At 36.8% G+C, this 27,615-nt stretch overlaps 1 protein-coding gene and 1 long non-coding RNA gene across 3 annotated transcripts in view; one reads left to right on the forward strand and one right to left on the reverse strand.

The window, feature by feature from the left end:
• The window catches only part of MYO10 (myosin X), a 552,927-nt gene that overhangs the window by 510,752 nt on the left and 14,560 nt on the right, over positions 1-27,615 (reverse strand). The window lies entirely within an intron of this gene.
• Positions 6,318-20,088, forward strand: LOC308189774. Of its 2 annotated transcripts, XR_013946605.1 has the most exons (4): positions 6,318-8,596; positions 11,099-11,202; positions 17,670-17,718; positions 17,927-20,088. It is a non-coding gene; the product is annotated as an uncharacterized lncRNA (long non-coding RNA). The 2 variants fall into 2 exon arrangements; XR_013946606.1 differs by lacking the exons at positions 17,670-17,718; positions 17,927-20,088 and having other exon boundaries at positions 6,318-6,829; positions 8,457-8,596; positions 11,099-13,267.

Below are 27,615 nucleotides of genomic sequence, written 5' to 3' on the forward strand. Positions count from 1 at the left end.
AAATATTTTGGGTTTGATACTTCATAATTGTATGTTGAATCCAAGCTGAATAACTTCTTGCATAAATTGACTTCAGGTCCCCAATATTGATCACATGCTGCATTTTCATAATCACACAGTTACTTTGAGGAAAGCCCATAGAGACATTTTGTTCCAGCTCCAGCAACGATAGTTCAATACAAGATTTAATCCTTGAATTGCCTTTGTGCTTCTTTTTGTCTCAACCAGAAGATGAATTTAAATTCTATGTGGGCACTTAACTTTCCAAGTCAGAACGTTTCCTGTTACTCAAATGGAACAGAGGAATGTTGGCTGAGGGATTTACACATACTACTTTAATTAGTTAAATTTAGTTTAGTGATATGCATCTCTGTGCTGCAATATCTTTCCCACCTCCATAATAATATATCGAGTGCACATAGAATACACAGAATATTGTCATTATAAGAACTAGATTATTACTATAATAAATACATTCAACTCTTATGAACAAAGTAGTTTTTAAACACTAGCATCACAAAGAGGGTGTGAGTTGCTTTAGGTTTCTGACAAATCAAAATCTAATTGCATGCATCTGATCATTTATGTAGTGTTTGAACAAAGCCAGATATTTAAGTGGAATCCTATGTGCTGATATTTCATGGAGGTTTGTTTATGAAACATAAAAAGAAAACTAGTGTGAAATGTTGGAGTAAGTAACTACTTTTCTCAGGATTGTGAAAACTGGTATCTGAGCTGGGAGGTCAATTACGTAAGTGTTGGAAGTGATTGAGCCTATAAGCAGGGAACAGAGAAAAAATATATTGTTAAAACTGATTGGTGCTACTTTTGTTATTGATTTACATAATAGTTCTCAGATTAGTGAAACCATCTGAGATTTTTTGACATGCTCAACAAAAATAAGTACTGCTTTTATTCTAAATTCTTTCATCAAAATTACACAGAAAGGAAATTGGCTTGTCCTGTAGGTGCCCTAACATTACAGTGTTAATCAATGAAGGAAAAGATATTCAGGATGTCTAATTAAAGGAGGTGACTACTGAGTAATCTAGAGCATGCACAAGCAAGTGGAAATCTGAAGGAGATTAGATGTGAAATAACTAACAGATTAGGAAAGCAGAGATACTGATTTTAGGGATCTAAGGCTGCAGACATCAGCTTAGTGTTAGAGAGTGCAGCTTGGAAACTCAGCTGGGAGCAGTTAACTTTAATCATAAATAAGAAAGAATCTGTCAGGATCAACAGGGAGATGTGTAAAGAGGGAATTTTTATCTTCTCTTTTTCCCTATTGCACGATTTATAACACATTTTTGGAAAAGATAGTATTAAACCAGGCAGAATTAAGAAAGCAAATAAAAACAGGTTCAGCTGTGAGGGGCAAAATACCAGCAGAGAAAAGAAAACTCATCATCCAAACTGAGATCAGAGGGAGTGGGGCTCACAGGAGCTGATATTTAGGGAAAATTGGTTAAAGATGCCTGAGGCACTGAGGAAAGCTGGTAGTCTGCAAGCATTTATGGTAGGCGTATGACATCTAATGACTACTTGCTATATCAAAGTGCAAGAGGGTTAAACAAACTTACCCCCACTGCTGGAGACCTTTGTTGCCAATGAAACATCATGGTAAACCTGTGGGGTTTACCCTATTGGGTAAACCTGTTTGCACCTTCCTTCCCCTCAAAAGGCAAAACAAGAGTTCTGACATGCCAGGAAACAGAGAAAAACTTAGACATACAACAGTGTATGCACCTGTGGGACAAAAAATGGTATAGTGGTCTTGGGTAAAGCTTAATCCCTAATGTAAGCTTCCACCTTGAATGAAAAACTAATTGACTGGGACAACAGGGTAAAAGATTCTGTACAAAGTCTTCTAGTCTTCCGTAAGTAGGTGACCATGCCTTGTAATATATGCTATAACTCTTCGTGCTTGAAGAGCATGTGTGAAAAGCTTCTAGCAAAGCTGTAGTAGTTAGCTAGAGCCTGAGCAGAGCTGGAAAGAGACGCAGGCAGGGGTAGCTGGCAAAGGAGGAGCAAGCACTAGCCGGGGGTAGTGAAGAACAAAGTGGTTGACACTACCAGTCATCTGCAGTTTGAGGCCCAAACACCTTGAAGGCCTGGTAAGCAAATCCTGGGACACTGTGATCTCACTGTGGGAGGTAGAAGGCAGCCACTTGGCCTTGTGGTTTGCTGAAGCTCCTCATCAAGAAGCCAGAGGATAGCACTAGGAACAGTTTTATTTTATGAAAGGAATGGGCGTTACATGTTAACCTGCTTATAGTTTTGTTCTTTTTTTATTCTCTCTGTCCTACTGAAGTAAAGTAGTCTTTCTTAAGCCATCTGATGCATGGGTTGTGAAGGGAGAACAAAAGGTTGTGAACCTGTTAAGAGACCTGAATTTTTTAATTTTGCAGAGGGATGAAAATTGATGGCTAGAGTATTATTCAGTTAGTGAAAAGTGATTGACTAAAATGATTTGGTAGTTGATTCCACAGCTTATTAATTCCATATCACCTCAAATTAAGTCTTCTGTTAAAAAAACAACCAACCAAAACAAAACAGCACCAACCAACCAAACAAAAACAAAACAAAAGAAAAAAACAAAAAAAAAAGTTTTGGACTTTCTGATGTGATGGCATTTAATGTTAATTCATTTGGGCCTAAATAACTATCTGAGATACTGAAAGATAAGTGATCCAGAATAGCATTTATTCATTAGCAAATGCCTCCATCAGAAGAATTAAAACAAGCAAAATACAGACAGGTGTTGATAGTTGGATAGCCATTCTCTACCATGTCTCCATGTTTATAACTAAAACAATCGTACATGACTATTCAAGGAAGCAAGATCCAATGTCATTCACACTGCACACAAAATGATGATCTACATTAAATACTGTAACTTCAAAGAGATAAAAGTTCACCTTAAATCCTTTTCAAAATAGACCTTTTTTTGTGGTCCCCAAACATATTCTGATACATTAAATGGAATGTGTGCTAAATATTCAGTTTAGGCTCTTGAATGTATGTTTTTTTTTATTATTCAAGAGATAAAACTTCTTAGCATGATGTTTTAGACATTAGAAACTGGTATGGAGGCTTTGTAGGTTTAAAATAGGCAAATGTTAAGAATAACAAACACAATTTCAGAGTTTATGGCTATATGTAATTTGGGTTTATCACTGTCAGCAGCATTTTTTTTTATCTCTATACATACTAATCTAATGTAAATCTAGTACAAAAGCATAGCACAAAACCTGCTTAATCCTTAGGCAGATGCTACTCCTACTTTTTCAGGAAATAAATTTGTTGGCTTAAAGGACAGTTCACAAGGATGAATTCAGTTCACATTTATGAAATGTTACAATTGCTTCATTCACTTCAATTTCTATTCAATAATTTTGTTTACTTTTCCTGGCACATATGGCAAAATGTAGGAGAGAGGTTTTCATTAGCCCCTGCTGCTTCAATTTTGAGTCCATTCTGTTAACACACTCATGAGCAATCGCTACTTGTTTGTTCCCTAGCTAGTATGCTGCTTTGAATTCTTCCAGTTTATGTCACCTTGGTCATCTCTCTCTCCCCCTGCTATGCAAAGAAAAAAAGCCACCATAATTTGCCATGCTTGGAGGGATGCACCTTACCTGTGTCTCAGAAAAGACACATCTTAGGGAACCTGAAAGTGTGAAAAAAAGGCTAAGAATTACACAGTCTTAAGTTAGACAAGATCAAAGGTAACAGAAAATGAAAAGTGACAAAAAACATTGATGTTACTAGAGACAGCAGTCAATAAATACACTTTTGAAAGCTGAAGCACAAAGAATTGCTGTGTAGCTGTGGAACTACATGATTTAGCTTTAATGACACTGTTTTTTAATTTCTGAGGTGAGTATACAAATAGGTTCAAAGGTTTTGTAATATAATTTGACTAGCAGTCTGCTGGAAACTTTCTTGTGAACTAGGATATGCCCTCAGTGCCATTTTTTATAAGCTACCCATGAACAGTTTCAGCAGCCATGGCAAAGTGCAAGACCTTCCTTTGAAACTCTTCCTCCCCTACTACTTTGTTATCACAACTGGGTAGTGACTCTTCTGAACACCTTTCTAGCAAATTGTCCTATAGGACTTCTGTATTTCTGTTCCCCTAAAAATTCTTTGTGCAGCTTGAGATGCCATTACACTGTATACTATATGAACACAGCACAAACATGAAGACTTGTATGAAAGAGTTTATAAAGTAAAAGAAGCAAGAACTGATGAAAAAGAACTGAAGACATTAAGATTATAGTGATCAGATAAAGTAGATGGTGGCTGAAACAATCTAAACAATGTTTAAGTTCCCTTGTTGTTTTTGTTTGTTTGTTTGTTTTTCATTCTTCTGGGTAAGAGAATACTTAGGGTGGATTTTTTTAAAGGGAAATAATAATTTTTCTCTGCATATGTTAATGGGAGTTATTTCAAGTTTGAAGGGCAGGTAGAAGAATACACAGTGTCGTGTATTTGGAAATGTAGTTGGCAATGACAGCCAGACTCCTGGAAAAACAGGGAGTGCGGAGTAAATTCCCCCTCTGGGAGGAGATAGATTGGGAAACATCTTGTAACATGGAAGATTTCCCTGTCATTTCCAGAAGAAGGAGAAAGGGGCAGCCCTGTTTAGTTACCCCTTTCTGTTCTCTGATTAATATAAGAAGAGGTGCACAGTAGCAGAGGGCAGGGAAAACTTATTTACGCAATTCCTTGGGTGAGGGGGAAGATTGCCATCTTCAGAGCCTGGCCTACCAGAAAGCATCCTCTTGAAGAAGTTTGGACCGGATCTGGCAACGAACCAGGTGAATTGTAAGTGTCTACTTACAAAGGAGCTGAGATCAATAATCTGGGTAACTATTGAAAAGAAGTCCCTAAAGAATTGCTTTTTGAGCATGTTTAGGTACAAGAAAGAGACACTGAAAAGGAGAAAAAGAATTCTACAAGAACAGAGAAGATGTAAGAATGGTCCTGCAAATTAGTAAGAAAAAGTTGAATCACTGGCTTCACAGGTGTCCTTCTGATGACTTTGTTAGTGGTGGGTGATTTGGGGTCCTTCTACTTACCCCCCAGCAAAACTGATTACTGAAGACCAAAAGAGCACCTGACGTGGAGGTGCCATAATGGTTCAGTCTCACTCACAATCACTTGACCATAAAGCCCTGAAGAAGAAGGAGCTATACCCATTTTCTCAAGGAAAGAGACCAGCATGATGTCCTTGTCCATGTTCACCTCAAGCCTGAAATCAGCTTGGCTTGAAAAAAGCTTTCAATGAGAGCTTGAAACAGCACCTTATAGCATCTCCTGCTGTGAAAATTCTCTTTAATACACTGTTGGGATTTTCTATTTTGTTTGTTCCCTTTGATACACAAGAATTAAGCCTGAAGGCAGCTTCCTTTGAAAGCAAGAGGGGAAAAATCAAAATACTCAAGCTACGACATTATCTTTTGGAGCACATTCAGTTTGGACATCTTCGTTGCTCTTATCTTTTGATCTTTGCTGTTATTTCTTTGGGCTGCAAACACATCTAGCAAAAATTGACTATGTTCTGAATGTTTTCCTGTAGCTTCATGTAGGACATGATTTGCTGAAAAACAATTGTTTTCTTTTTGATCACCTTGACCTATGCTATCACAGCCATGAGTCCTGTGGGAAAGAAAAGTGAGAGAAAAAATGACAAAAGTGAGATAGTTCTTAATCTCATAGTTTCTCTCTGGTCCAACAAGTTCTTCATGAAGACAGAAAGAATGAGGTACCTTTGCTGGCTTCATCTTGACAACTACATTATCCGGTATATGCATCTAAGGAAACTATTAGCATGAGGCTATGCAAAACCAAATATATCTAGCTTGTTTAAACATTTGGATCATGCTGTTTCTCTGTCAACATGTCTACTCTAGGGATTAACATTACCCATCTGTACCAGGTTTGGTTGGGACACAGTTAACTTTCCTCATAGCAGCCTGTATGGTGATGTGCTTTGCGTTTATGACCAGAACAGTGTCAGTAACACAGCAGTGTTAGGACTATTGCTACGTGGTGCTTGCACAACATCAAGGCTGTCTCTCTAACCCACACCCAACCAAAGGCCAGTAGGCTGCAGATAATCAACAGATTGGGTTAGAGTACACAACCAGATCCCAGCTGACCAAAGTGATATTCCATGTCAAATGATGTGCTCAGCAAAAGAAGCTGAGGGAAAGGAGAAGGTTTTGGGGGCATTCATGGCTAAGGCATTTGTCTTCCAAAGAAGCTGCTCTGTGTGCCAAGGTTCTGTTTTCCTAGGAATGGCTGGACATCTGCCTGCCAACGGGAAATAATAAATAAATTCCTCTTTCTACTTTGCTTCTGCACATAGCATTTTCTTGTCTTATTAAAATGCCTTTATATAAACCCATGAGTTTACAATCTTATTTTCTTCCCTTGTGAAGGGAAGGGGGAGTGAGAGAGGCTGGATGGGAGTCTGCCAGCCAGCCAAGGTAAACACACAACATGATCCTTAAAACAATATGTATCTGTTCAGTAGGTATGTAAAGATTCATTTCTTCTGCTGTCCAGTGCAACACTCCCTCTGAATTCTAATTTGTCAATTGAATGACACGACCATATTGTAATTTTGTGATTGATAGTAATAATTGTATTAGGTCCTATCAACACCAAAATATGTTCAAAATTTTGCTTTTTTTTTTTTTGTCATATTTTGACAAAATTTTAGTCTGGAGAAGAGGAAGCTCAGGGGAGACCTTATTGTTCTCTGCAACTACCTGAAAGGAAGGTGTGGAGAGCTGGGGTTCATCTCTTCTCACAGGTAACTAGTGATAGGACTAGAGGAAATGGCCTTAAGTTGCATCAGGGAAGGTTTAGGTTGGAAATTTGGAGACATTTCTTCTCAAAAAGAGTGGTCAGGCATTGGAACGGCTTGCCCAGGGAGGTGGTGGAGTCACTGTCCCTGGGGGTGTTCAAGGGAAGGTTGGACCTGGTGCTTGCGGACATGGTTTAGTGGGTGACATGGGTAGTAGGGTGATGGTTGGACCAGATGATCTTGGAGGTCTTTTCCAACCCTAATGATTCTATGATTCTATGACTTCTATGAATGACTCCTCCACCTATTTTTGTAACCCCAGTTTCTTAAATCAGTCTAGTCTGAACTTCATACAAAAGTCAGGTGTACAGTGTTAAATTCCATTGTATTTTACTCTTGCCTGTGGTTGTTTGTGTGCATTATGTCATAATGAATCTTTTAAATATTTATGAATTATGAAATGCACTGTATATACATATATATACTATTATATATATACTACTATGAATATGTATATACATATATATTATTCCCCAGGGGTCGGCTTTGGGGCCTATCCTCTTTAATATCTTTATTAATGTTTTGGGTGAGGGAATTGAGTGCACCCTCGGAAAGTTTGCATACAACACCAAGTTAGGGAGAAGTGCCTATCTGCTGGAGGGTAGGAAGGCCCTTCAGACAGACCTGGACAGGTTGGATTGATGGGCAGAGGCCAATGGGATGAGGTTCAACACAGCTGAGTGCTGGGTCCTGCACTTTGGCCTCAGCAACCCCAAGCAATGCTACAGGCTTGGGACGGAGTGGCTGGAAAGCTATTCAGAGAAAAAGGACCTGGAGGTGCTGGTTATTGCTCACCTGAACATGAGGTGGCAGTGTTCCCAGGTGGCAAAGAATGCCAACAGCATCCTGGCTTGTGTCAGGAATAGTGTAGCCAGCAGGAACAGGAAGGTGATCATCCCCTTATACTCTGCTCTCGTGAGGCTGCACCTTGAGTACTGTGTTCAGCTTTGGGCCCCTCAGTACAAGAAAGACATCGAGGCCCTGGAGCACGTACAGAAAAGGGCTACGAAGCTGTTGAAGGGCCTGGAACACAAGGCCTATAGGGAGCGGCTGAGGGAACTGGGGCTGTTTAGTCAGGAGGAGGCTCAGAGGAGACCTCATTGCTCTCTAGAACTACCTGAAAGGAAGTTGTGGGGAGCTGGGAGTAGGCCTGTTCTAATTAACCAGTGATAAGACTAGAGGAAATGGCCTCAAGTTGCGCCAGGGAAGTTCAGGTTGGAAATTTGGAGAAATTTCTTCTCAGGAAGAGTAGTTAGGCATTGGAACGGGTTGCCCAGGGAAGTGGTGGTGTCACCACCCCTGGGGGTGTTTAAGGAAAGGTTGAACATGGTCTAGTACGTGATATTGGTGGTAGAGTGATGGTTGGACCAGATGGTCTTGAAGATCTTTTCCAACCTTAATGATTCTATGATTCTATAAAACTATACACAATTAAGATGTGTTCCTCTGCTAAGCATATATTTATTTATGCCATTAATAGTTATGTAAAACCTGCTTTCTCCTTTGTGATTTTTTTTAATGTCACAAAAGTATCTTTCTTGCTAATGAATCTTCTTTTCCATTGTGCCTCTAGTGCAATATTTCTGCCTTTAATACTGACATGACAGCTGATGTTTTAACTTAAGTTCTACAATGGAAAAGGGAAACGACAGTGGAAGAGCTGGATATATTTCATCCCAAACCAGAACTGCCAAGTGAAAGACACTGAAACAAGTAATATGACATATTCTTAAAGTCACTTGTGGGTGGACTGTTCATTTTGCTCTTCTGTGTTGCAATTATACCTTGCTGAGTGCAGGAAAAGTTAGCCAACTCTCAACCTTCCTAGGACAGAAATTAGCATGTTGACATTTTCTTCCCTACCAAGATGTCTCTGTCAACTCAATTTCTTGCTCAAATCTTGGGGATTCTCTGTTTCTTCTGAGTCCTAGCATCATCCAGAGAGAAACTTCTTTTATACTTCTTGTATTTTGCACAGAATAGGAAAGTATGGGTTTTGTTCTGAACTTTCATAGTACCTCTAGGGATGTTAGCAAAAAGAAAATTAGGTACTAATATTTTTCTGTAAATATCCCCTCCAATACACACACACACATACACATATATAGCGATTACACAAAATTATAACACAAGCAGATAGAATTCTCCATGCTTTTTGAATTATCTTCCAGTGTTGCTTCTGTCCCATTGTGTGGGACAATTTTGCACTGGCTTGGGACATAAAAATAGTGAAATGTGGGAAAGCAATTATTACGTATGTGTACAAAGTGTTAAACAAGCATTCTGAAGGTGAAAAGAAAAACATCAGAAAAATCATTGAATATTGTTTATTTATTTATATATTTGTTTATAATTATTTCTGCTTTAGGAATTCAGCCAGTTTACTTTAGAGTTTGATTTACAATCATATATGGAAATACAAGTACATGTCAGAATAGGATTTCAAAATGTCTTCCAGTGATGTCAACTAGTTTGCAAGTGTGGTTATTATTAAGTGATGTTTGATTTAATGATAAAAAGAAACACCAATATTTTCCTCAATTGTAGTACTGGTAGTACTCAGAAATGACTATGCATACTGTAATAATGTCCTGAAGAGCATTGTATCTCATATCTTTAAGTCGTTGCTGCCAACCAAATAAGGAGACATGACTTTGACCTTGCAATCACTGAAGAATGCATTAACTGTATGCTAAATGCTTGTTATTGATCTCCAACTGAGTATTCACATCATTAAGTTCTGCAGGTGCTTAAGTGTGTGCAGGATTGGGGTTGATTTCCTTCCTACTAATTCCTTTAAAAATAGACCTCTCCTTCCAAGTTTGTTCAGCTTTGGAAGAGTATTGCTATAAAGGTCTGCACTTGCTGTCCACTGTCAGCATCAGATATGCTAGCAAGTTTTGTTTGTTTGTTTGTTTTTGTTTTCAAAGTAAATATTCATAGCCTAACAAGCATACATAGAATAACTGAGTGAGTGTGATGGGGAAATAGCTGTTCCACTTCTTGACATTTTGTTAAAATGAAAATGAAAAAAAACAGATAACTGTGGTGAAGAATAAATGAAGAAGTGACCCAGGAGAAAATAGTCATAAAGATGGCTCCCCTGAGTGTTTCAGAAAGGCATTGACAGACAGTAGTTTTTCCACAGGTGCCTTGTGACTAATAGCACTACCATAGCTAAATTTCCCAAGTCATTAATCTTACAGTTTGTATGCTTTATAACAAAATGGTATAAATAACATATTTCCTGTGATACAGAATACCTGTCCTACCCCATGGATTTTCCTTTCATCTATGGGAGCAGGGACTGTAGTCAGCACATTCAGCTGGTTTAACCACTGGATTTGACCAGGATTTTGTGAGGTACTATGTAAGCAAAAATAGTGATAATATGCAAGAAAAAACAGCAGAGCATGCACTACCTGTAACATTAGAAATTTCTGAGCAAAGAGGACTTCACTGTTCTCCTAATGTTTCTCTGGAATTTTATTCTTAACTTTGATAACAGTACCAAAAATCTTCAGTAATTCATAAGTCCATGCAGAATTTGAAACGCAGTCTGTGCTTTTAGTTAAATAAATAGACAATTTAGACAAATGCCTCAAACAAGGGACATGCATAATCCATCTCTGCAGAAAGCTTAAAAGAATAGAGCTGTTTTGATGTGAAATATTTAATTTACTGTGAATGTTTCCTTAGGACTGATATTGAAAACAATAAATGAAGATTCTAATTTGTTCAGAGCACAGTCCAGTTAAGAGTAAAAGAGTATCATTGCTCAAAATTAGAGCTACTTGAGCAATGATTAATTTCATTTGGTTATTCCTCTGACATAGTGGAAGGAAACAGATACACGTGAGACTTAAATTTAAAAGAGATGAATTTGTTAGAACATAAAATATTTGCCTATAAATGTTGATCTGCTCAAAAAGTTCAACACCAAAAAAGAAAAAATGCTATTTTTATTGACACCACTAGAAGAAAGCATTTAGAAAATCCAAATTTTAGGTTAGTACGAATTTTTCCGTCTCTGGTGTTCTGTTTGGAATGTCATATGCACTTGTACTGTGTAGAGCAAGTAGGAGGTCATTACAGTCATGAATAAAACTATATGAAATCTTGCAAAGAAAGTACTAACTTGCAGATCCTATATTCTGAAGATCTAGTTTTCACTTATTTATGTTATATCAGAAACCTATTTTCTCTATTTCACAGAAGCTCAGAATGGCCAAGGCTGGAAGGGGCCTCTGAAGAACATCTAGTCCAATGCCCCTGCCGGGCAGGATCACCTAGAGCACATTGTGCTGTATGGCATTCAGGTGGGTTTTGAATATCTCCAGAGAAGGAGACTCCACAGCCCCTCTGGGAAACCTGTTCCAGTGCTCTGTCAGCCTCACAGTAAAGAAGTGCCCTCTCATATTCAGCCAGAACCTCCTGAGCTTCAGTTTGTGCCCATTGCCTCTCATCCTGTCGCTGGGCACAACTGAAAAGACCGTCTCCATCCCCTCGACACCCTCCCCTCACATATTTACACACATTAATGAGGTCTCCCCTCAGTCTTCTATTTTCCAGGCTAAATGGGCCCAGTTCTCTCAGCCTGTCCTCATACGACAGGTGCCCCAGTCCTCTCATAATCTTCGTAGCCCTCCTCTGAACTCGCTTCAGTAGTTCTATGTCCCTCTTGTACTGGGGAACCCAGAACTGGACACAATACTTCAGGTGTGGCCTCACTAGGGCTGAGTAGAGTGAGAGGATCACCTCCCTTGACCTGCTGGCAACACTCTTCTGAATGCACCCCAGGATACTGTTGGCCTTCTTGGTCACAAGGGCACATTGCTGACTTGTGGTCAGCCTGCTGTCCACCAGGACTCCCAGGTCCCTCTCTGCAGAGCTGCTCTCCGACACGTCAGCCCCCAGCCTGTATTTACAGGAAAAGAGAATAGGAAAAGTGACAGAAGAATAAAAGGAAACAGAGAATAAATAAATACATACATAAAAACAACACCAAACAAAAAAGAAAACAGCTTGATTAAGGGATCTCAGAAAGACAGCATATGAAAAGAATTAAACAGAAAATAAAGTTTTATGTTTTAGGAAGTTTTTTTCATTTTTTTGTGGTACTGCTTTCTATTACCTCTACCTTTAGAAGGGCTAAACACAGCCTACTGTGTGTATCCTCATCCTTTTCAGTTCCACTGATTCAGTTAAACTGCATAATTTCAATGAGGAAACTTCATCATTGTATGTTGCTGTGAGCCCTGATAGCTGTTCTAAGTAACTCAGATATGGATTTTACTGCCGAATTTTCATTTGAAAGCTCTGTTTTACAACTCTAAAAGAATCAGGTCAGCTTCAAAATTAGGACAATTAGTCTACTTGTTTACCATGCTGAAGCAGAAGACTTAATAACTGAAACACAAGAGAGTAATATTGTTTTTTTTTTTTGTTTTTTTTTTGTTTGTTTGTTTGTTTGTTTTTTTAATATTGGATGCTAGTAGTAGTAGATAACAGTAAACTTGAGGTGGCCAACTATTGTTAGATAGTATATACTAGCTATTTAGAATGTCACTGGCTGCATTTACAAAATTCAGGAGTTTTATAAACACTCTCAATAGTGATATGAGGAGACTGACCCTCCTGCCAATGGGTAGACAGCTTACCTAGAGCATAGAGGATCAAATTTCTTTGAGCTCTCAGATCTTATTTCCAGGAAAGTACCCCAAACACCAGTATTCTGGACTTTGTTCTTAGTCTCTCTGACACAATTTTATATTTTATGAACATTAATTGATGCAGAGTCTGGAATCCTGTAGAGTGCTCACCATTGTTAGGGTTTTCATCACAAATGTGCTTGAAGGTGTGACATGGTTGATAAAAAATGTATGTGGAAAACTGACGCATAACACGTCAACTCAGAAGCAACCTCAAAATAGCCAACACTGTTTTATCTTGTAAGAATACTAAAAGAAAAGTTCTTGATACTTTTTACTGGACTACAAATGGAAAAAAAGTTCTTTGAAGAGTGGCAAATAATTTGTATTATTGAACTAAATGAAGTACAGTTGATGTACAAAAGCCAAGCTAAGTATCCTTTTCTAAGGACTGCCAAGGTCTCCAGCTAAAGAATATGGTGGACCCTTTGATGTTTCATTTGTAAATCAGCTTCTGGCACTGCACATGGGACCCTTTCAGTTAGTCTGTAAGTGTCTGAGAAGGTTTCTTCTCATGATTGAGTTGATACACATTTCTACAATTGGAGCAACAAAGTTTTATTATTTTAATGCCTGTCCTTTCCAGGTAGTGTTTGTTAACTCCTTACGTAGCAGCCAAATTTCAATCTTTTCTTTGCAGCGCAGTTGGTATACATCTCAGAAAAGCCATGACTTCAAAGTTAGACCTGCTTTGGGAAGGTGGGTTACATCATGTCACTTATAAATGTCCTTTTGAACCTCAGTTATTCTGAGTATATGATTCATCATTCTCTTTGTGTTTCTGTGCTTAGTGTCTTTGAGGAGCGCCTTCCCTTATATAGTACAAGACATGGTATGGAGTTTCTTAACATGACTGTGAAAACATTGACATGGAGGAGGCTTCCTTCTCCTTAGTTCATTACTGTGCTTTGGGTAGCCGGCTAGAATGAGAGAGATCAAAAAATGATAATTCCTACAAGTATACTTTTTTGTCAGATGCTAATAGGGAGAATCATTTCAGAAAATTATGAACAGCTCTATTTATATTTTAGTCCTTAATATAAATACCCTTTGCATTGTAATTATGGACTTTCAGCTCAGTTATTAGAGGTCACTAATACACTGAACCATTACAGTTATTTCACTTACAATATTTTGTAATTTTCCTCACTATTTTTCCACATGTTGATCAAGTAAAAGAAATTCTATTCCTCATAGAAGAGAGTTTGAGCTAATGTCTGTATGTGCTAGGGAAAAGTTCAGACAGTTTGGCTTGAGGTATTCCTACCTTTCCCAAGGCCCAGTAGTTATGTAGATTATACTATCCAATTGAATAATTGAATAAGTTAAACAAGTTCTCACATAGAATAAACTGCACTACCAGAAGGTCTTTTGCCAGTATAACCATTTTAGCTAGGATATTATTATTATTTTTTTTCCAGGTCCTTAACTAACATGCTATATGGTACAAAACCTTCAAATGTAAAAATTTATCTGTCTTTTTAAATTGAATTAATAGCGCAAACCAGAAAAATGCCTATATACCTTGTGTAGAAAGTAATCAAGATTATTTTTTTCTTATTCTTTAACAAGTTCTTCTATTTGAAAAGAAGTGATAAATGGCATTTGTCATATAATTTTTACCCAGATTAATAAATAACACATGGATGGCAGATTTTGGGGAAAGAGAAGGGGAAAGCCAAGACTTGATCCAAAACACCAAAAATCTCAGCATTAGTACTAAAATATGCTTTTTTTTGGCTATACTGAGAGTAGCATTTTTTCAGCCACCAGCTTATGAGGTGCTGACCAGTTCCTTTATGAAGAGGAACAGGTCAGAGAATTCAGCCTAATAGGGACAACTCTCTACATAAGGCCAAATGAGGGCTTTCCTACCTATCTATTCTTTCCATACAAACTGCTGTTGTGTGGGGTACACCAATACCTTTTGATAAACTCTGAGTGTGAGTGGCACTTTACACCCCTGCAGTTCAATTAAAATCAGTGCAACATTTGTGGTAAATTTTGGCAAAAGAAAAGGTAGAAAAGGTGCCACTCTCCAGCTTTTGGTGAGAAGCACTACTCACCAGATTTGTGAAAGCTCATTTTTTCCTGTTGTCTACTACTCTCAGATACTCTTAGACAAGCTCTTGTTGCATGAGCTGTGTGGGCAGACAGTGAGGTTGATCAAAAACTGGTTGAATGGCTGACCCCAAAGACTGGTGATTAGTGGTACGAAGGCTAGTTGGAGACCAGTAACTAGTGGGGTACTCCAGAAGCCAATACAGGGTCCAATCCTGTTTAACATCTTAATGATCTGGATGATGGAGCAGAGTATGCCCTCAGCAAATTTGCTTGATGACAAAAAACTGAGAGGAGTGGCTGATACACCAAAGTGTCGTGCAGCCATCAGAGGCACTTGGAAAGGCTGGAGAAATGGGCTTACAGGAACTTCAAGGAGAAGTGCAAAATCCTGCACGTGGGGAGGAACAAGCCCACGTACCTGTAGCATGTGCCCTTGCAGCAAAGCAGACTAATGCTATTCTGGCTGCACTAGTCAAAGTACTCCCTGCATGTCAAGGGAGGTGATCCTATCTACTCAGCACTGGTGAGGACGCACCTGGAGTACTGTGTCCATGTCTGGGCTTCTCAGTATAAGAAAGAAATGGACATACTAGAGTTGGACTTGATGATCCTTATGGGTCCCTTCCAACTCGGCATATTCTATGAGTCTATGATTCTATGAATCCAATGAAGGACCATAAAGGTGACTGAGGGACTGGAAATCTCACATATAAGGAAAGACAGAGAGAGCTGGGACTGTTTAGCCTGGAGAAGAGAAAGCTCAGGGGTCATCTTATCAAGGTCTATAAACACCCGAAGGCAGGTGTTTATAGGACAGAGGAGGACAGAGCTAGGCTCTTTTCAGTGGTGCCTAGTGACAGGACAGGAGGCAATGGACACAAATTGGAAAAGAGGAAGTTCCCTCTGAACACCAGGAAGCACTTCTTTAGCATGAAGATGACAGAGAACCGGGACAGGTTGCCCAGAGATGCTGTGGAATCTCTCTTCTTGGAGGTTTCCAAAAGCCATCTGGACATGGTCCTGGGCAACTGTCTCTGGGTGTCTCTCCCTGCTTGAGCAGGGGAGTTGGACCACATGATGTCCAGAGGTCCATTCCAATCTCATCCTTTCTGTCATTCTGTGACCAATGAGATCAGACCAATTTGCTCAGTCTGGTATCAAAAGCCTCCAAGGATGGAGACTGTAAAATTTCCCCTCTCATTTGCTGGAAGTTACCAATAATTGTATCATTGGATCTCAAGCCTCTTCTCAGAAACACAATATTTCATCAGTAATTTGTTATATAAAACTGATATAAATCACCTTAGTTTAAAAAAAAATCTCTTTGAGATTGAACTCTATTTGTTTCTTCACTTTAGTGAATTTTTGAGAGGTTAGCAAACAAAGCTAGCTGGAAGATGTGATTTCAGGGCTTTTCCCTTTGCCATGAGCTTCTTGTGTAACTGCACATCATGCTTATTGCAACATGCCTCAATTTTCCAGATGGGAAAATGGGTTTCAGATGCTCTATGAAAGTAGTTATATGGAATATTGCAGGACACCGGACAGAAGGGGAATTGGAGCCTTAGAACTACTTAAATCTTGTAGCTAAATGGATCCTGGGCTCTCTTTGTCATTTGTGTACCTTTTTAAAGAGGAACTTACCCTCCGTCTGAACTGTGAAAAATGCTACATGGTAAATGGGTAGCTACATTTGTACTTCGTAGTTCCAAAGTCATATTTCTGTAATATCTAGAGTATAACAATACTTTTGCATCTGCTAAGTGCACCTTTTTAATGTTACTCTATTTATTTACTTAATTTTTTCTTTCATATCTATGTTATGGTTAGCTACTACCATCTCCAACTTCAGGTTGTGTGTTTCTATTTATATCATCAGTAAGCCAGGAATTACTGTTTTGTATAAGATCTTACATGAACATCTGCTATATTAAAATAATAATAATAATAATAAACTTTTATATAATGTGCTGAGTCCATCTTTCAACACTTGAGGACATGCTTTTCTCCCTCTTAGGTCAGCTTTTCTTTTCCAGCTGTGCTCCATGGTTACTTTCAGAATTGATTAATTTCCGGTTTATAATGACAGCTCTAGCAGTTGTGAAATAACCAGTCAGCACTTCTTCAAACATTGCATCTTTGTGAGCTGATTCAATCCATTTTATAGTTATTGAGTTGGACATTTCCTCATGACTCAGGGGCTGTGCCAAATAAGGAGTCTTAAAGAACCTTAACCTCCCCCTCTTCTCCATTAAGTCCCCTCCCTTGCGCCCTGTTGCTATTGTTGAGAGTATTTATGTGTATATATATATATAGGGGTGTGTGTGTGTGTGTGTGTATAAATTTTATTTATTTATTTTTGTGAAAGTGAAGATACAGAACTAGGCAGAAGGCTGATGTTTGTTACTGCAGACCACTGTCTGAAATCTAAGGGAACCCTCCTTAGTGGGTTCCTATAGGCAGGAAAGTAAATCCTTTCCTAAAAGTTTGAACAGGCCACACACTTAAGTCACCTAGATTCTGTACAGTTTCTTTGTGAGCATCGTGTTGAGGTGGGAATGTTTATTTTTCTGATGATATAGTTTTTAAGAGCAGAAGTTCACCATACAAAGTTCAAAATTTGCCACAGCCAAGGGGTGTATATGTTTCTCATTTTAATGTATAACAGAGAAATATCATGCTACAAGTTACTTACACTGTAATTTCATTTCAAAAGTAAACATAGAATTAATTCTTACACTATTTCACTTTTTTGTTATGGGTATGTTATCCTATCCCCCTATGGAGTCTTGAGCATCTTAACTCATTATTTAGAAGAACCAGAGTCAGCTAAAGGGATCAATCCCTTGAAAAGACAATAGACTTTCAGATATCATTACAAAAATGTCTGTGCAAAATAACTTCACTGAAAGCAACAGAAACCATTTGCTCGTATTAAGTTACTTTGAATCTATGCAAATTTTGTTAAGCTGAAGAATGGGCCCTGGCCTTACTCTTTTACTGTCTCCTAGGCTACAGAAAGAATATACACATGGAAAACTCCTGCAAGAAGTATTTTTAGTAAGTTTTGTTTAAGATCCTTTGTGAAACTGTTCTCAAAAAGATGTGATTATTTATTTATTTATTTATTTATTTATTTTAAATGTTGCAAAAGTGTTCCAGAATTAATAGTTTTCATGTGGCATCAAAGAGAGTGAATACATTTTGAAAATGTCTGTGGGGAGTGGAAACTATTTCTCTATTTATTTTTTATTTTTATTTTTTTTAGTTCTCACAAGACTTAAAGAGGAATCAGTTGTTTATAGTTTATTGTTACAAACTGATAATCGACTTCTTACTTGACTGACCATGCACAGAAGACACAAGTTCTACTGAAGATAAATGAGGTGGAAAATACAACCTTTTAATCTCTTAAAAGAACTTCACAAATAAAATTCTCTGCATTACTGCATAACTGCACCTAACTTCACCTAACTTTTTATCAGGAAACCACTGTGTCATTTTTATTGAAGTGGTAAAATAAGGGAAAAAGTGTTAACTTTCAGATCTAAGAATAACCCCTGGCAAAAGTTACTCAAGTTATTAAAAAAAATATATAAAAAAATGCCTACTTAAGGCAGACATTGCTTCCTGTTTTCTACTTTTCAGATGGTGATGAATGTTGTGTTCTCTTTGCAACTGAATTAATGTACTGAAACCAGCAGATAAATGAATGTCACATGATAATGTCTGGAATTTCCATATGAGAGAGCTAGTATTTTGTGTGGTTATGCTCATGATTAAAGGTTCCCACAGAATTGACAACAATATAACTAAAATGTAGTCCTTGCCCTTGCATGAATATCCAGAGAGCTTAAATCCTCACATCTTTCCATTGCAATTCTACTCATTTTAAAGGATTTTCCAAAATGTCAGCAAACTTATTACCTTGGTTTTATTACATTTGTGCCTTCCTTGAGCTTCCTGTGAAAAGAAATGTTATCCATTCTAGCCCTAATCTGTGCTATGGCCATCCTTATGTATACTTGTCTATTTTTTTTTTTTTTTTAAAACTTTCTTTTTAAAGGAAACAAAAGTCTTAAGATATTCACAAGTTTAGGGATTTCTGAAATACCATTTTACTTTATCCAAACTGCTCTGGCTTCCATGCCCTAAACAATGAGCAGAAGGCAACATATCCTGGTGAGAAAATGTACTAGAAATTCATCTTTACTATAATTTAGCTAGAAAAAAAAAAGTTTTTAGTAGTTCTTGTTGACTTCGTTTTTATTATAATTGACACTTCAGAATCCAGAGCTAAGAAATTCTTGTACTTCCCATGATGTTACTACCATCACTTGAAAAGAAAATGAACATATTCACAAGTGATGGCATCAGAGTTGTAGCAATTTTGATAGCTATTAATATGAGTTTTGTCAGTTTTGCTAAAATCTAGCAACAAAAAAAAAGTTAATATTCAGTGAAATGTGAGAAAAATCAAATATTTTGAAAGAAAAAAACCCTCCATTACCTTTCAGTAGCTATTGGACAACCATAATTATTTTTAAAATGAACTGTCATCTATGCAGTGACCATTAACCTGCAAAGAGAATGATTTTGAAATTATTCTTTTTAAGAGTAGACTTATATCTATTGTCTTTCACCATTGGGGCTTTAGACGTTTTTTTTTTTTTTTGTCATCCTGTGAATAACTGCTGATGAATATATGATGCACAATTAACAAGCCTTATGACTTCAATAGAGTCCTAGTTAACAGATAAGTGAACAGACCCAATGTCTTCTTGATCTCAGTGATATATATGTGTATGTTATATAGATATATGCAGACACAAGCACACAGATATATGTATATATGCAAGTATACACACATTTATTTTCTTCTGCTTTTGGTGAGCTGTTGTATATTAGTTTCATGTAGCAGATGTAATCACATTTCTAAATAAAAATAAGTTTCCTTCAAAATTGATTTCAGTATTTTCTGCTCTTTTAGCTTGGTCTGTAAAAAGACACAGTACACATCGCTTGGAAATAAATTTGACAAGGATAAACAGTAAATGCAGATTTTTCATACTACATTAGTATTTTGACAAATGGCAATGTGTGCATAATTCCAATTTCTTTGCCAGCCAAACCACAATGAGAAATGTATATGTTTAAGTACAAGAAAACAAATAACCTTATAAATAAAGACAAATATTTTCAGGTAAAATAAACATGTATTAGAAAAAAAAAAAACACATAAAATTTTGGATGAATGCACACAGTATTCCTGATGATACACATTGAATATATACTTAGTGAAAACCAGGGTACATTGCTGGATTATGTTCTTACAAAGTCTGGAGCCTTTCTAATAAAGACACAAAACTGTGAATACTAAAGGATGTCTATACATTCAAAGTATATAATTATGCACGCAATACCTTTTTTTTTTTCTGTTGTACAAATATAGATTATCAGTTTCTGTCTATGATTAAAATCATTGAAAATTTGCAAGAAGCACTTTTTTTTTTTAATTTTTAAAGCCTAAGAAAAGTAAAGTTCATGTAGGCTCAGTTGTATTGAAGATCAAAACAATTCATTTTAGGCAGAAAGTTTCAGGTTGCAGTAAAGCATGAGTACAGACTAGATTTTGCTGACTCAAGTAGTTTATCTTTTTAACCTGAAAATATATATTTCCTTTGTATACAAAGTTAAATTCCTGTCTTACTGGAAATGTTGATTGGTTGAAAATTTATTTTGAAATAAAAATATAAATTAAAAGCTACCTGTGAAACAAAAAAAGAAAATATTTATTGAATTAGGACTGTCTAATAATTTTAATTACATAGTAAATTTTTAGTAATAAATGTCATCCATATTTATCATATAAACATGTAACTGAGTGATATAATAAAGTAGTAAAATAAACATTAAAATTACTAGGGTTTGATGCCTGTCTTTATGAGATCAAAAAACTATTCTCACAGAACACTTTCCTGCAGTTGACAGAGCTGTCTCATCCAACAAAAATATTTTTCATGCTTAATTTTTTTGTTTCCAAATGTGTTAGGAAAACAGTAATTCTTCTTTTCTCATCTTCCAATAGAATTAAAAAGTGTTTGCTGTCCAAATGTGTGTACACACATGGGTAACATACTAAAAATTTTGCTGCATAGATGGTTTCAATATAAGAATTTAGAAAAAACATGAAATTCAATTTATTTCAGTTAGGTTCTGCTATGCTTCTCAAATGGGCTTCCAACTAAATATCCAAAATGTAGCCATAATTACTCTTTCAAATAGCCTCTTTCAGAATGGACTGAAGTGGTTTAGCCCCAGCAGGCAGCTAAGTGCCACACGACTGCTCAGTCATGCACCCCAGGTGGGATGGAAGAGAGAATTGGAAAGGTGAAAGTGAGAGAAATCATGGCATGATATAAGGACAGTTTACTAGGTAAAGCAAAAGCCATGTGAACAAGCAAAGCAAAACAAGGAATTCATATTGCTATTTCCTATTGGCAGGTAAGTGTTCAGCCACTTCCAGGAAAGCAGGACTCATCACGCGTAATGGTTTCTTGGGATGAAAAATGCCATCACTCCTAATATCTCCTCCTCCTTCTTTCCCCATTTTGTTTTTGCTGAGCATTATGCCGTAGGCTATGGGACATCCTTTTGGCTAGTTTGGGTCAGCTGTCCTGGCTGTGTCCCTTCCCAGCTCCTGGTGCCCCCCCAGCCTCCTTGCACCCAGGGCAGCATGAGAAGCAGGGAAGTCCTTGGCTCTGTGTAAGTACAGCTCTGCAACATCTAAACAATTGGTGTGTTATCAGCACTATTTTCATCAAAAATCCAAATCAAAGCATCATACAAGCTTCTATGAAGAAAGTTAACTCTATCCCAGCCAAAACCATGACAACCACTTAATCCTGTTTGGAGCTTCAAGCTGAAAAGGCATTGCAAAGACATTTTAAGTTGATTTGTTTTTTTTTAAACTCTGTATTAGAGTACTTAGAAGAAAAAGTTTTATTGTTCAAAACTGAACTAGTATTGGCAAAAAAAATATAAAATCTTACTTGATCTAATAAACCACTTTCAGTTTTAGCCTTTACATAGAGGGAGAGGAAAATCTGTGGGTGATCTAAGTAATCGAAGGGGCAAAGATGAGACTGGTGGATTTAAACTATTGTCTTCCAACCTCATTAGTACTTCCTTATACAGAAAGCTTAGCTTATTCATGTTGGTCCATTTAACATGCATTAGTGTCAATACAAATAAGTAGCAGTTGCAGAATTTGTCCTTCTATTCATAGAAAAGGCATGTATTCCAAATGCAACATATTACAATAGTCAAACAATGCCATATATGGATTTTAATAGGTTACGTTTTCAGTAGTTTTAAATCTTCATTCCAACTTGTCAAATCCTGTTTATAAAGATCATATACATTTGGTACAGGCTAAAATTCGTGTAGGTGACTTGATTTTTTTTTTAATGTTCATCATAGTTCATATCAACCCTATGTTATATGTAAATGGGTAGAAATAAAGGTCAAAACAAAGATAATCTGAGTACAATCTGAAAGAATACTAATGGTCATGGGGAAAAGCCATGCCAAGGCCTGTGATCATAACAAAAACTTCTTATATGTGTAGTTAAAATAAACTAATTCTTACTTTATATAAAACTGACTAGAAACGGTATAACTCCTGGTAGTTAATATAAACATAGATCTCCTTAACAGGCGCTTCTCTGCGGTATCTGTCTATTGCTGCCCTTATCACTAGTTGTTGAGATCTATGCTGACTATATCTTTGATTTTGTTCCCTCTTATTCTGCTTGTGCAGCACTACCACGTATGCAATTATAGCAGAAGCAGCTGAGATGGAATTTCTGATTTAAAAGGGGAGCTATCTCATTGAATTACCTATTTACTTTAAAGTATGCTGCAAAATTTAGGCATTATGCAAGTTGCAACAGGTATTTTTTTTGGATGCTGTTTTTTTTGTTTGCTTGTTTTAAGAGAATCATACCTTATAGGGATGGAGGTGCTTATAGGGATGGAGGTGATATACAGCTGTCTAATTTTTTTTAATGGAAATGCTGCTTGGAGCCTTCAGGAGCTCGTTTTTCATCAGTTACACTCGTAAACAGCAACCAGAAAACTAGCTGCAGCTCCAAACATGCACAGGCTCAACAGCTGTACAAGATCCAAAACCACTTGGAATCAACACTTGCAAGTGAAACCAGCCTGAACAAGGTTTTGAGTTGTGTCTCTACAATTTTTGTGTTATTCCACATATGAAGCTCAAGGAGAGTGTTTATGGGCCTTAAATGTACCTGAAAAGTGTCAAACACATGAGTGAGAAAAATGGCACTTTTTCATCATTACATGGTAGTCCCAAGAGATGAATGGCATTATGTGGTTAATTGGTATTTCCTTGCCTTAGGCTGTTCCACAGTCTGCTAAGAGAACAGTCTTCATGGATGTCAAATCCATCATTTCTTCATTTGGATATATAAGGGAAATTCCCACCTCACCTTTATGATAAGCAATTGATGTGATACAAAACTGTGTGAGGGAAAAATCTTCTTTTGTACAGTAAATGCATCCAGTGGTGAAATTATCTGGTTACTTTATAATCCTTATAAATCCCATTTTCATAATTCTGCTTACTGATTATGACTTGAATAACTGTGTTATATAATGTGACAGATGGTGGAAGGAAAATATAGTGAGATTAATATATAATTAATATAAGCAAAATGTAATTAATTTATTTAATATGTATTCTCTCAGGACTTGCTCTCTACAGAGCTGTCTAAGAGTTCACTGCAGTTAATGTCAGACTTCACTGGACTTTGTTAGGCTCCTGATCAAGATCATTACTCAAATATGATCCCTATATTGTGGAAACAATTACTTAATGCTCTAGATGTTGTGCGGGACACCTTAGAATCCCAGATGGCAGATTTTGCAGGTGCAGCATTATTAAGTTACAGCTGAATCAAAAACTGGATTTCAAGATTTATTCCCTTTAATTACACTGCAGGACTTAAAAGGAATAAGATTAAACAACACTCTCTCCATTCTTATTTGCCAAAATGAAGTACAGTTTAAGGACAGAAATTCTTTCAAAGTATTTCATTAATCTACAGTTATATAGTAGTATAAGATAGAGTTGTAAAATAACTTGGTCAACACTGTCATGCATTATCCTAAGTTGGACTTTACTCAGATGGGAAAGAATAATTTTATAGTTTAATAGTTTGAATGAATGCCACTGCTGTCAGAGGGCTTGTTTTTTCTTTCCTCACAGTCTTCTAATGATCTAGGAATATACAGTACAGTTATATCTTAATTTATCAATAGGAGCTGATAGGAATATGGTGTTTTAAACTAAACAGGACATTGATCTACAAAGGTTGGACTGTATCCAGTTCTCTGTCTGGACTTTTTATCATCCTGGCTTACTTTCATTCCTTCAGTAGTTTTATGAGGCAATAAATGCTATCTCAGATTAAGCAGTGCAAATCAAATAAATGCATATGCTCTACCAGCTTGCATTGGGAAAAAACAAAAAACAAAACAAAACAAAAAAAAAAATGAAACAAACAAACAAAAATAAAACAAAAAACAACACAGACCTAGAATTCTTAAGTAGAACTGAATTGTAAACGGTTAACAGTTATACAAGAAAAAAGGTCTTTCACTCTTCCCCTTCCCTCCTGCCCGCCACTGTTACTTCTCTAGATTCTATTCCCTGGAATATGTCCAAAATAATCCAAAATCTGGTTGTCTTTTCAAAATGTGCTTATACTATTTTCATAATTTGTAAGTCTGTATGTCTGTTCCAGGGTAGGTAGAACATGACCGCAGCTATAACATGGTGTTTCTACAAATACTGGTTTACAAGATACTAGCACAAATATTAGAAGTAGTGAAACTAATGACCCTCAAAAATTGTGAAGTAGCAATGCAGATACCAAGTAGCTGAAGCAGTATATTTTGATCCCTCATCATCTAAATTGCTTGAATCTCTGATGCGGAGCTATGTAGCTGAAAAAAGTCATATCTCTGAAGTAGAAAGAACTTGCTTCTTTTCCTCTTCTGTTCCAGGTAGTCTTGTATCCTTGGGGCCACAGATTCTCTCCTACAGCTGTTGGGAAAAATTCTGTACCTGTACACATCTGGAAAAGAGAAGCTTTTTATTTAGAAATGCAATATTTTTGTCTTTTTCTTATCTAAATGTCCTTCAGATGCAGACTTAAAAAAGTCTCTAAACATTATCTTCTAAAAGTAACATGATCACTCCCTACTGTACCACATGCCTAGACTGTTATGTTGCCTTTCAGACCTACCTTTTTAATGAGAAATTATCCACAAAGGCAAATTTCTTATCTAGAGGTGTTTACCTTTAGAAGTTTTCTTTCCCATTTTTCTCCCTTTTCTTTTCCTTGATACTATTTGGGAACAAATTCTTCCCTGTGAGATGAGTGGTTATTCATTGCAGCTGAATTTGACCTTTTGTTCTTTTGAGCTTCTCTGCAAGAGCCTGAACACCTGTTTTGAAAAACTGGGTCCTGCCCTTCGTAAAAAACAAGGATGAACATGTCCTTCATAAAAGAATGAGGAAAGAAAAGGGAAACTTTTCTTTGGGACTAGGGTAGGCAGATAGTTTATGATTAGACAACTAAGTTGCACAGGGAAAAGGGAAAAGTTTCAAAAACAGGGCAAGGGTCGGAGGGAACTAGCAGAAGCAAAAATGAGATGAAGTGGACATAAGTCATTCTCAGGTGCAATAGGAATGGTACAGATGGGAAGGGAAAGTTGCATACAAAACAGGTATATATAATAGTGTTAATGTTCCTTATTAAGGTTAAATCATCCTCGGAGTCACACAACTAAAATGCAAAAGTGCATTTCTGATACTCTTGCCCTGTGAATAATTGCTGTAGGACACAACTATAAAGAAGAAATGTGGGATGATACAATTTTTCAGGAATGGACCACAAAATAAAATAAAAATAAAATAAAATAAAATAAAATAAAATAAAATAAAATAAAATAATGTCACTGTTATAACAGCTTAGCTAAAGTAAGGAACTTTGTGGAAACAACCAAAACTTGGTGGTATGGTTGACAGTGTAAACTCCAGTGGAATATAAATCAAATATGAAGGATAGGTACCACAAAGCTGACGTAAATGAGAATATGTGAAATTTGGATGGTTTGAGGAGAAGTAAGATAATATTTTCACAGGGCTCTTTTAAGCATCTTTAAATAAGAACAATCACAAAATGTGGTTTTGAATTACATATCTAAAGTATGATCTAGATGCAGGCACAAAAGGGATTTTGCCATTAGTTGAAGCAATTTTAATATCTCTCCAACTAAACATACTATCACATTTCTATATTGGTTTTATTCCAAGAATATGTCAATAAATTAGAGAGTATCAATGATTCCACATCAAAGTATTCAGTTTCCCTTATGCTTTCATTCTGACAGAAATGGGAGAAACCTTATTTGTAGGTCCGAGTTAATGGGTATTGCTGAGACAGTCATTCTAAGAGATCAGTTGTAATGCTACTGCTGCCAATGTGTGCAACAAAGAGGATACCAGAAACTGCAGCAGTACAGGACAGCTGCCAAGGGAAGGCAATATGCTTCTGGAAACAAATAATCATTCAAATTCGGTTTTAGCATGCAAAATACAGATAAGGACATGTGGTTCAGTGTTGTAGGCTAATGATTTCACTTTAGAAGAGAGATATGATTTGTAGGGAAAAATAATGTGTATGTATACATATGCCCACATGTATTTATTTGTAATTATATAAACTAGACCTGGCTTTTGGATACATAACATTCCAAGAACAATTGCAAAATAAGTTCTTATTCACTTCAAACAACATGGAAGCAAAGTAAATTCAGATATGTTTGAAATAGACTGTGTTATTCTGAGTGTTGTTTGGCAAATTCAACAGTGACAATCTGTGTCTACATGTACTTGTAAGGCTTGCGTTATATGCAAAGCCATGCTACCCTGAATTCACCACATCTTCTCTTCTTACAGACCAAAAATGAGACCAGGGATAACATTAATTATTGTCATAGGTCTGTGCTAGTATAAACAATTTCTTTCTGCATCTCCATAAAACTCACAGCCCCAGACATCTACATCCAGATTAGAATGTCCATATGGAAAGAGTACTGCTTTATATGTTCCTTTGTCACTGCAGTCCATAGCATAACACATAGGTAAACACAAATACAGATATTACTGCCTTCTGGAATCAGGGTTGTGCAAATGAAACATGACCATCTCTTTCTTGTTAGAAAAAAAGATAAAACCTTTATGCCTCCTGTCTTTTCTGCAATGGAATGATCCTGATCTATGCGAACATAATATATTAAGCCTTTATTTGCCCCTTGTGAGAGGAAACCTCTCCAATCATTCATATGAAATTGTGTGCATCTTTAATCATACACTCATGTGCTGTGCTCTGTGAGAAAGGGAGTCATTGTTATTTAATACTGGAAACACAGGGAAGTCCAAATGAAGCAAGAAGTGCCTCTGTGTGTTTCCGTGCTCCATTTGTAAGCACTTGCTTTCAGCCTTGAATATATTGGTTGAAACACTTGGGCTGGGACTACTACTGCATAGAAGACTCCTAATAGGAGTATTGGTGAAAGCATAAAATGGTGTGAACTGAGAGAATGTGCATACTAGATATGATTATTTGAGAAGTGCCTTACAGTTAGTTTTCTTGTCAGTGAAATTAGTGAAGTTGATATGTAGGTAGAATTTGGGGAAACAGTTTTGAAAGTAGCTGTAGATTTGTACGAACCTTCTGTTTATGCTTAATGGTTAGAAGTGTCAACACAAATATTTAGGTCATAGAATCACAGAATCATAGAATATCCTGAGTTAGAAAGGACTCTCAAGAATCATTGAGTCCAACTCATTGGTCCACT

Source organism: Anser brachyrhynchus (assembly GCF_964034855.1).
Source record: "Anser brachyrhynchus genome assembly, chromosome: 2".
Lineage (NCBI taxonomy): Eukaryota > Metazoa > Chordata > Aves > Anseriformes > Anatidae > Anser > Anser brachyrhynchus.